General features: G+C 41.6%; 1 protein-coding gene across 1 annotated transcript in view; it reads left to right on the top strand.

The window, feature by feature from the left end:
- Positions 1 to 5,687: 5,687 nt before the first annotated feature.
- The window catches only part of LOC144737965 (P2X purinoceptor 4-like), a 135,515-nt gene continuing 130,612 nt past the window's right edge, over positions 5,688 to 10,590 (top strand). The window contains exon 1 of the mRNA XM_078620880.1: positions 5,688 to 5,882. The gene's annotated coding sequence lies outside the window, so the exon portion shown is untranslated. The remainder of the gene's footprint in view (positions 5,883 to 10,590) is intronic.

Raw genomic sequence — 10,590 nt, 5'->3', positions numbered from 1 at the left:
ATAAAATTCCCCTTAGCTCTTCATTGTCCATCGTTTCTTTATCTTTCCCTCCTCCATCCCCTGCCTCATTCTTTTCAATTTGCTTTCCCACCACCTTTATTTATTAATTTGTGGTGTGACCCCGCGTCCTCAGCTAACATCAACGTGTCCCGACACGAGCCATACCTATGTATAAAGACACATAAATGTACCAAATATACATTTCTCAGCTTAATTAATGCAAGAAAATTGTTCCTTTCATGAAATGTGGCTTATATTTTATGAGATCGTGGGAAGCAAGACCCTGTTATCTCAGGGATTTGGGTCGCTCGATTCAGATTATTGGAACCTATTTTAGTCATTTGTAAGAAACATCTCGGCAGCATTGTGCATACAGAGTGCTTGGATAGGTGACCAGCATACACACCAGGCTTTTATAGGCTATGGGGCTATATATGGTGGGCAGCAGAGGGTCGTGGAACGTTGTCCATTATTGCACAGTAGAGTTCTCTACGATCCCAGAGCGCGTTGCTCAATCCCTCCTCCCACTTCACCAAATTGCACAGACTAGCGTGGTAAAGTGTGGTCAAATCAGTCTTACAACTGGCATGGCGTGGGGAGGCCATCATCAAGCAATGGAATTACAGAGGACAGCACACACACATTGTGCTTCCCAAGATTGAAATGTAATTTTACCTATATTATTGTTTATATACCATCAATATGACAGGCTATGACACTTTTGCATGGATGCTATTGAGTCCATTAATACTGTACTCCATTCAGTTGAAATACAAATTTACTTCCATTATTCGAGTACATTCGGAAAGTATTTTAACGCATCATGGGACCTCCTTTGCCAGTGCCAAAATATGAAAATAGGTTTTCCCATTTTTACTGGCAAGAAAGGGGAAACCCTATTTTCATATTTTGGTACTGGCAAAGGAGGTCCCATGATGTAGCTGCTGACCCCAAGCTCTCATTCCTCTGATAGTGATTGTCTTTGTGCTGTACGCCTTTTGGCGTCCTCTGGTCTAACGCCGTTTTGAGACTAGGCTCAAAAGAAAGCGGTCTCTCGTGTGGACCAATCAGTATGTTTTTTATTTGCATTCTGACCACAAGTATTGTGGTTAATGCAGACATTAATCCTTGTGAAAGGTTTCAGTTTGGTGTTTTAACATCTTAACACCTGTTTTGTTGCCGGAAAAAATGGAAAATCTATTTTCAGTATTTTAACGCGTATAAATTAAGAGTCCTCCAAAGCTCTCAAAAAACAAGGGGGAATGAAAATACATATTCAGAATAATAAGTTTACAAGAACATAAAACCCCAAAGAGTTTATATGAAAAAAGTACCAAAATATGTACATGAAATGTAATCAAACAAGGTGACATACTGGCACAAATACAGCAGTGTTTGTGTGTAACGATTCAATCACAACCGAAAATGCTCACACGACGTTATGGACACGGCGTGCATGACACGAAGTCAGGAAGTACAACCAAGCCCTCTGATTGGTTACTTAATGCGCCTGAAAGGGGATTCGTTAGAGGCAGGTAATTGAAGGGATTGGAGGAGAAATACAAATAAAAGATGATTGACAGGGAGGTCGGTTGGGAATCTGTTAGGAAAAGTGGGAAGGTCATTGGTTGGATGGAAAGTGGAAGGTCACGGAACCCACGGGAAAGGGGTTTGAGGGATAGAAAGAGGGGGAAAGCGAGAGAGTTTCATGCTGGAAGAAATAAAGACCCCTACTGTTGAAGACTGCTGTGTCGGATGTCACTGTAGGTGTACCTATAGCAACTATTGATGGGCGGACTGGTATAAAATTATTCGGTGATGGAACCGACAAGAGTAGTGACCGGTGCTTTCAAAATATGAATTTGAGAATATTTTTTAAAGAATATCTTCATCAATGTGTGCTTCCAGCCAATGTCATGTAGTTTAGACACACGGATATTAACCAGAAAAATATGCAAGGAAACATGGATACAATGGAAACCCTCTTAACGACCACCACTGTTAATGACGAATCGCTTAACGACGAGCCTCCATAGAGCCCAATGTGTTTGCTTACTGACCATTCCCCTGTTAACGACGGGCTGTTGGAGGTACAGTAAATATTAATGAATGCATTAAGTAACCATGTTTATTTTAATATTAGGTGTAATATTAGGTGTTTATTGTGTTATTAGTATATTTTTTTATTCATATTCATTGTTTAAATATTATAAAGTACTTTCTTAGATGAAACAGTAAATTTCAATGTTATCAGAACGAATTCAGCCTTTAACGTGTATTTCCTATACTCGCTTAACAACCAAATCACTTAGCGACCGGTTTAGTGGAACTAATTACCGTCATTGAGAGGGGTTCTGCTGCATATGGTTAGTTATGTTTACATTGAGATGCAAAAAAAGTAACATGTGAATTAACGAATATATGCAGGTTCATGAAATGTTTAAGTTGTTCAAAACGTAATTTGTCTTTGGCATGATATGTTGCGGTCTTGCATGATAAAGCATCGTGGCAATCCAAGAGGTGGTCTTCATGGGAGATAGAGTGATGAAATCAAATCACGTGAAATGAGGATTTGTGGCAGTGCAGGATCATGAGGGATTGTGGCAGTTTGAGATGATTTCTTACAGGAGTGGACTGACCATGAATGGTGATAATTTCAGAAAAAATATGTTTTCGACTGACAGGATTAATTCCCAATGGTTGTATAATCAGTTTAACACGTAGGCTTTCGCGAGCAATATCATCCATAATACAGGTTTTTTGGGTTAGATCGCGAAAATATATAAATGTGTCGTTAAAACCCGCCACCACCCGACAGCCAACTAGGCAGGGTTGTCACGTAAACAGAACATTCAATTCGTCACTAGTACAGCACACCGGTGTGTTGGAAATCCAAGCCACAACATTTACAAACTGAGTACGACGTTTCGCCAGCAATTACAACTAGCTTCATCAGGCGACAGCCAGATTTGTGGAGAAGTCTTCCTGTTTCATTCCTTATATAGAGGCGTAGATGTGGTGACCACGCTTCTGCGCTCTTGCACAATGTGGAGGGTGGGTGGGAATTACTGAGGCAACGTACATTATGCATGTGCATTATGCGAGCCCTTTGAACTTGTCTTTCCTGTCTATTGTGTTTAGTAAAATAGCCCTACCAACGGTAATCCGTATTGAAGTGCGCTGCCCTTTGTAGGCATACTTTTAAATAATGTATTATTTGATTATTCGCTTCCACGCAGCACTAATACAGTAGCTATCCGAAGGGTTAAAATGATTTTGATTTCTTTCAATTTTGATAGATTCGCTAATTAGTCTTGGCCAGCAGTAGCTTGTTTTGCACACAACTTCAAGATTATCCAAATCAATTGAGTGTCCTGTTGGCACGCGTGTTCTGCTACTGCTGACAGTTGCATTTCGGAGAATTTAATATTTCTCTGATGTTCTTTTAGTCTCGTGCTGATCATTCGTCCTGTTTGCCCAACATAACATTTACCACACGTACAGTTAATCCTGTACCCACCTTCTGTTGATAGCTTCGGTAATATATATTTTGTACCAGATATTAAATTCTATATTTTATGTACCGTGCCAAATCTGACTCGGATGTTTTGTTTTTCCAAACATCTGGCTAGTTAATCAGTTACTCCCGCCATGTACGGTATTTTGATTGTTTTAATTACTTGGACAGTTTAAATGCTCTTGTTATTTGATTTGGTTTTGGTATTCAATGCCCTGTTGATTTGTGCATCATTGTAACCGTTCATTTGCAGCGCTTCTTTAACGTGTTGAATTTCACTTCTCAGACTGTCACCATCTGACACTTTCTTAGCTCGATGAATGAGCGTCTTGATAAGAGCAGATTTCTGTGCGGGTGATGGTGTGACTCTGCATTCAGATAGGCGTCAGTATGCGTTTTATTTCGGTAAACACTGTTAGTTTACCATTTCTACCCCGTCTGAGCAGAATATCCAGAAATGGTAGAGTTCTGTCAGCTTCCACTTCCATGGTGAACTGGATGGATGGGTTTTGTGAGTTGAGATGATTTAGAAATGCGTTCAGTGTATCTTTGCCGTGTGGCCAGACCACCAATTTGTCATCCACATATCTAAACCAAGCAGATGGTTTTAGTGTGCTTGAAGCTCTTGCTTTTGTTTCAAAATCTTCCATGTACAAATTCGCTATCACAGAAGACAAAGGAGAGCCCATTGCTGCTCCTTCCTTTGGTTTATAGAAGTCACCTTGCCACAATAAGTAGGTGTTATTTAGACAGTATTCAGCTACCTTTGGAACATCATATTCTGATGGTGCATTGTCTTTGAGTTGTGCGCCTTTTGGCGTCATCTGGTCCAACACCATGTGAGACTAGGCTCAAAGGAAAGCTGTCCCGGGTGTGGACCAATCATTTTCAAGGACAGTGCATACATTATCAAAGTTGTGTTTTTTGTTTGCATTCTGACCGCAGGTATTGTGGTCAGAAAGGTGTCAGTTTTGTTGCCAGTTAAAAGGGTAAAAAAACAATTATCAGTGTTCAGCTAGTTTTGGCATATCTTTGGCTAAACCGTTGTTCGTTACCAGAGTGTCGGGTAATATATTTGACTCGTTGACCGGAACTCTCGGGAACAGAAAGGTCACATCAAAACTTACGAGAATATCATTAGGATTAAGCTTAATATTTTTAATTATATTTACGAGATGTTCAGAGATTTGATTAACAAAGAGGTCCTACCGACGTAGGGCTGTATTTGTTTCGTTACGTATTGTGCTAATTTGTACGCGGCAGAGCCTATTGTACTATGGGGCTTAATGGGACATCAGGTTTGTGAATTTTTGGTAGCCCATAAAGTCTTGGTGGTTTTGATGCCTTTGGTTTGATCAGGTATTTCTCTTCCTTGGGAATTGATGACTTGGCAATGATTGCCGTTGTTTTACGTTCCAAAGTGCTGGTTGGGTCTCGTTTCATATTTATTGAGTAAATCTTTGATTTATTATAATAGTCCTCACGGGGCATCACAACAGTCGATCGGCCCTTATCAGCAGCAAAAATATTACCTTAAGTGAAGCAAAAGCCTTAAGAGACTTGAGAGCAAATAAAGATATCCAAATTCTTACTGCTAATAAGGTTGAACCAGAGGGGTGAGCTGTTACTTCTCAGGGTTCTCTGCACCTCAGGAACCAAGAAAAGCAGTGGATATCACCATCCACCCACAAGTGCAATCCAAATCGTAGGAAAAATCCCACTGGTCAAATGCACACTTTAACGTGATATGCACATCAGTTAATACTGTTGTACAACCCTGTTCTCAGACGCACACCCAGCAATCATGTTTCGGGTATATGGCTGTCTACACTCACAGTGTTGCATTGCTGGCATGCAACATGGCCTCATCACAGAATCAACTCAAGCTGCATTATGGCAATTGTGGCTAAATTCCACACGATATGGCTAAATTGTGAACTACGTTATTGGCAGCAGAGGACAGGGACAGACAAATCTATTGCACTGTTTTATGATTCCACGTCTCAGTCCCTCACTTTCACCAGCCCACACTGACCCGTGGATTCATCCATAATCAAATTACCCTCATAACCCGCAAGCCAACAGCAGTAGATTGACAAAGGGCTGTACACATATAAATAATGTGACAATTGATGCCAAGATGTAGAACACCTATGGCAAGCCAACAGGTGTGTGTGATGTAGGGTCATGAGCAACTTATTCTATATTTAAATTATATTTACTTTGGCCGAATTGTTTGTAAAATTACTTCCTTTTAACGTTTCACTTCCCCTTGCGCTCACTTTTAAGAAGCCGCCCCTCTGTGTTGGGCTTTCTCAGACGAGCATTGTCGTGGCGGAGAGACGGACTCCTCTACACTAAACAGGTAGAGTCGACAGCTGCTATAATGTCCACTTACACGACACACGTCCCCTCTTTTTCTGCATCTCGCTCTATTTCTCTCACACACATGCACACATGCACCTGATTAACTTTGCTTTTAAATGGATGTGCCAAGTCAGGAAGAACGAGATCATGGACGGAAATATTTCTCCTGCCAAAAATGCTGGCCAGCCACAGCCAAGCGAATATCTCTAAACTAGCTTAAATGTGTTGTGAAAAGATCTGACGAATCTAGTTTGCAAAAAAGAGACATGGTAAATCCAACATGAGTTATCATCCCGTTCAAATATAAAATGTCATGTGTTTTACTTATATTTATATATTGAGCTAAACAGGGACAGAACACAGTTTTACTTTTTAATCTCGCTTTTTGTTACCTCTTTTCATTCAAGCAACTCCTCGTTTTTCGAAGTGATGTATTCATGGCCTATTCATGAGTTTCTTTCGGCATAAATGTACATGAGCAACATTGCTAAATATTTCCAAAAGTTATGTTTTGTAGCCTTCTTGCTACAACCTGAAGTGGGGCATTGCACTGTTATTAAAATAAAAATAACTAGTTCATGAAGCCTGTCTTCATCAGGCAAAAGTTTTCATTAAATATAATAATTACCTCATGTGTTTTTTTTCTACTATTTTATCTACGATCAGATACTTACAAACTAGGTTAAAAAAATACCTGATGACGGAGACTTGTGTTGCCTCCGAAACGTCGTGATTTATTATTGTATTTTTATTATTACTTTTATTATTATTTTTTACCTACGTGACTTTACCGAAAAAACCTAAGAGTATAAATCCTTGTAGTCACGAAAGCTTCAAATCTATAACTTACAAACTACTAAAAAATATTGGCATTTTCCCGCGAAAAAACACAAATTGTTAACGGCTTAATTTAACTTCTTATCTTTAAAGATGTACCTATCGGAACTGCTCCATTTAAAGATTGCGTTCTTTTTTAATAGAAAGGACAAAAAAAATGTCACTTAATACTCTATGAGGTGAAGCTGCTATCTTTTACCGTTTTCATTATTCAGATTTAAGCATCATAAAATGCGGATATTTTTTCATTCATAACCGCTTAAATCCGAAATGTAAAAAAATAAAGATGAACAATGGTTCTCGCTTTAATTGTATTTAACGCTCGAACAAACGAAAAAAACGCAAACTTATATTTTTACGATTTGTGAATGATACACAAAAACATGTTTTTTGAGGCATTTAAAATTTAGATTTGGGGGCTCTAAAATAGAAAAAATCGCGGATATTTTTACTTTTCCTGTTGTGTGTGTCATAACATAATGTTCAAAATATGAGCTTTCTACCTTGTCGAGAAGTACCGTAGATGTTTTTGAGACATACATACAGATTACGGCGTTATTTATATATTTGGTTAGACTGTGTAAATGTGTTGTACACCCCACCTCCACCTGACACAGCCAATTATTACGATTGTCACGTGAACAAAGCTTTATAATTTATCACGACTCACGCGTTATACATTTCCACATGATGATAATATGATGATAAATTATTTTAAAATTTACAGGTAAGCCTCACTGAGCTGTGTAGCTCTTTTTCAGAAGTGACCTGGCCACAAATGATAGCTCAACGAAGTGGCTTATCGCATGGAAATTTATAGCAGCCAAATGCTCTAAACGCATGTTTCTAAACGTGGAGGGTAAAAGCAGAAAACGCAGAGAAAAATCCAACCGACCATGGTGAGAGAGACACGCAAGCTCCAAATATGCAGCAGGCGTTAGGGTTGGGATCGAACCCACGACCTCCTTGTATACCAGTCGAGGTAGTTAACATCTCCTAGCCACCACGGCATCCCAGATGAAGAGCGGGGCTCGGGAGTGTGCGTATCTGGGGTCCTTAAGACATCACCAAGTGCCTAAGAAAGAGCCACACACTGAGTAGATGCTATTCACGAGAGAGAGAGAGCACATGAAACAGATGGGCGAGCTCTGCATAACGGAAACGCAGCAAAATATAGAGCGAAAGACTGAAAGGCTTTATGCAAGGAAGCTTGAGAAGCTATGGATAACCTACTCTGAGCTGGAGTAACTAACCTTAAGGAATGGTAAGGTCGATTACTCATTGGGCTCTTGTCAAAATGTAGGGGCAAACGAAAACCGAACAACCTACTCGGAGCTAATTTAACCAATCCTCTTAAATGACACTTAATTAAATACATACCATGAAATAACACGAGCCATTAATTTTAAATAAATTAATGATGTATAATAATAATAAAAAAAATCTAACACAACAATCTATTCAATCAACTTATATCACTAATTTATCATTGCGAGTACCCCCATTGAATTAAACGTTAACCAAATAACGCTTTATTCGAATTACAAAAGCTTTAACACTCCAATTTGTAATGAACAGCGATACTCCCTAAGATAATTAATAAAAGTCTATTGTCATCGATTAGAAATAATAAAATTTGCCTCAATACGCTGATCGAATCCGTCAATCACGGCCAATAAACTATTGTATTGAACTGATTGACCTGCACTGCTGTTCTCATGACGGCAAGGCACCTACTAATTGTCAGCTCGGTTGATATTATTGTTTATGCCTCTCAATGTAAATGGATTCTCTAGTTAGTCTTGGCCAATGATAATAATAATCTTTGCAAAATACATAGACATTATCAAAATCAACTGAACATCCTTGTTGGAAAATATGATCCGCAACTGCATATTATTTTGATTAGTTTCAATGTCATCGTGTAATTGTTAATATCACTAGACATTGACTTACCGAGTGCATATATTCATGATTGTTTTAAACACTCTTGACTGCACATCCTGCAGTGGTCACCACATACATGAACAAATTCGCACAGGTCCAATGTTTCGATTGCATAAGGCACCAGACTCTATTTTGTAGGGAACTACCCATGGGTATTTTGATTACAGTTTCAATGTCAACGCTCGAAATTACCAGATTTAATTTTACACTCAACGCTGTTCATTCGTGAATTATTGCATCAATTTCTTTAGTTGGCTTTGAAACGTTTAAACTACACCCAGCTACCTGGAAAGTTAAAGGCCTGGTGTCTGCAGTTTGGTCTCCTACCCCGGGTGTTGTGGCCCCTAGCAGTGTATGAGGTTCCAATCTCAACAGTGGAGAAGATGGAAAGAGGAGCCACGAGCTACTTAAAGAAGTGGCTCGGAGTTCCACGATGCCTTACCACCATAGGCCTCTATGGAAATGGTGTCCTCAAGCTGCCCCTCACCAGTCTAACCGAGGAATTCAAGTGTGCAAAAACCAGGCTCCAGATGACACTGAATGAATCTCGAGACCCAGTGGTGAGCAACAACGCGCCGACCTTGGCAACTGGGCGCAAATGGAGGCCAGGAAAAGCAGTCCAGGAGGCAACAGCAGCCCTCAGACATGCTGACATTGTGGGTCATGTTCAGCAAGGGAGAGGAGGCCTTGGGCTAACTAGCCGTGCTACTTGTGTAGTGGTGATACGCGCTGGGTGTATATGTCGTGTGCCAGCGCGTATGTACGGGTGTGTGTGTGGTGACGCGCGCTGACGGGGAGGAGCAGGCGTCAGTGCGCGGGTGGGGGTAGTGCTGCTGATTGGCTGTGTGCCGGTGACGCGCCCAGAGGGAGTGATCGGGTAGCAGCGCGGTGTGATTGGTCGGGGAGTGGAGACACGCGCTGAGCGGAACCGGATCGTAGGGATAGCGCGTGGGGATTGGGTAACTGAGGAGCGGTGCCGACGTTGAGGTCCGCATCCGCTCCGTCTCCCGGGAAGAAGGGGTATATAAGGTGATGCACAGAGGAGCAGGGGCAGAAGTGGAACCATCTAAGAATGAAGACGAAGGTGCAGAGATAGAGCCCGGAGAGGAGAGTAATGGAGAGTAGAGGAGAGTAAGGTATAAGTGTGTAGCCAGCGAGAGAGAACGGTCTACACGAGCTGAGTAATGTATAAGTGTGTAGCCAGCGAGAGAGAACGGTCTACACGAGCTGAGTAATGTATAAGTGTGTAGCCAGCGAGAGAGAACGGTCTACACGAGCTGAGTAATGTATAGTGTGTAGCCAGCGAGAGAGAACGGTCTACACGAGCTGAGTAATGTATAGTGTGTAGCCAGCGAGAGAGAACGGTCTACACGAGCTGAGTAATGTATAGTGTGTAGCCAGCGAGAGAGAACGGTCTACACGAGCCGAGTATGCATACGGTGTAGCCAGCGAGAGAGGAAGGTCTACACGAGCCGAGTATGCATACGGTGTAGCCAGAGAGAGAGATGCAAAGTCTACACGAGGCGAGTGGAGAGTGTAGCAGAGGCGCAGAGTCTACACGAGGCGAGAGAGGAGTGTAGCCGAGGCGCGGAGTCTACACGAGGCACAGAGAGCCGGCAGCACAGAATCCAGAGTCAAGAGAAGCGCATTGTGAAGAAGAGAGGCCACGCGTTGTATTGTTACAAGTCAAGATTTAATAAAAGAAGTGTGTTCCCGTCAAGGAGTTTCCTGCCGTCATTTTCCAATACTTCATCTGGTGTCAGAAGTGAAACGGGCTTCCAAGTATGGAGACGAGGAAGACCCGTAGGACCCACGGGATTGACCGCGAGGAAGACCTGGACGACTCGGGGCCGCTGGTGGCGGGGGGTGAGGAAGAGGACTTGCCCACGCTGCAGGGTCCGTCGACGGCGCCGGCCGAGCGA

The sequence above is a fragment of the Lampetra planeri genome, chromosome 76 (assembly GCF_965212315.1).
Source record: "Lampetra planeri chromosome 76, kcLamPlan1.2.h2, whole genome shotgun sequence".
In the NCBI taxonomy this organism is placed as follows: domain Eukaryota; kingdom Metazoa; phylum Chordata; class Hyperoartia; order Petromyzontiformes; family Petromyzontidae; genus Lampetra; species Lampetra planeri.
This window is presented reverse-complemented; position numbering and strand designations above follow the sequence as displayed.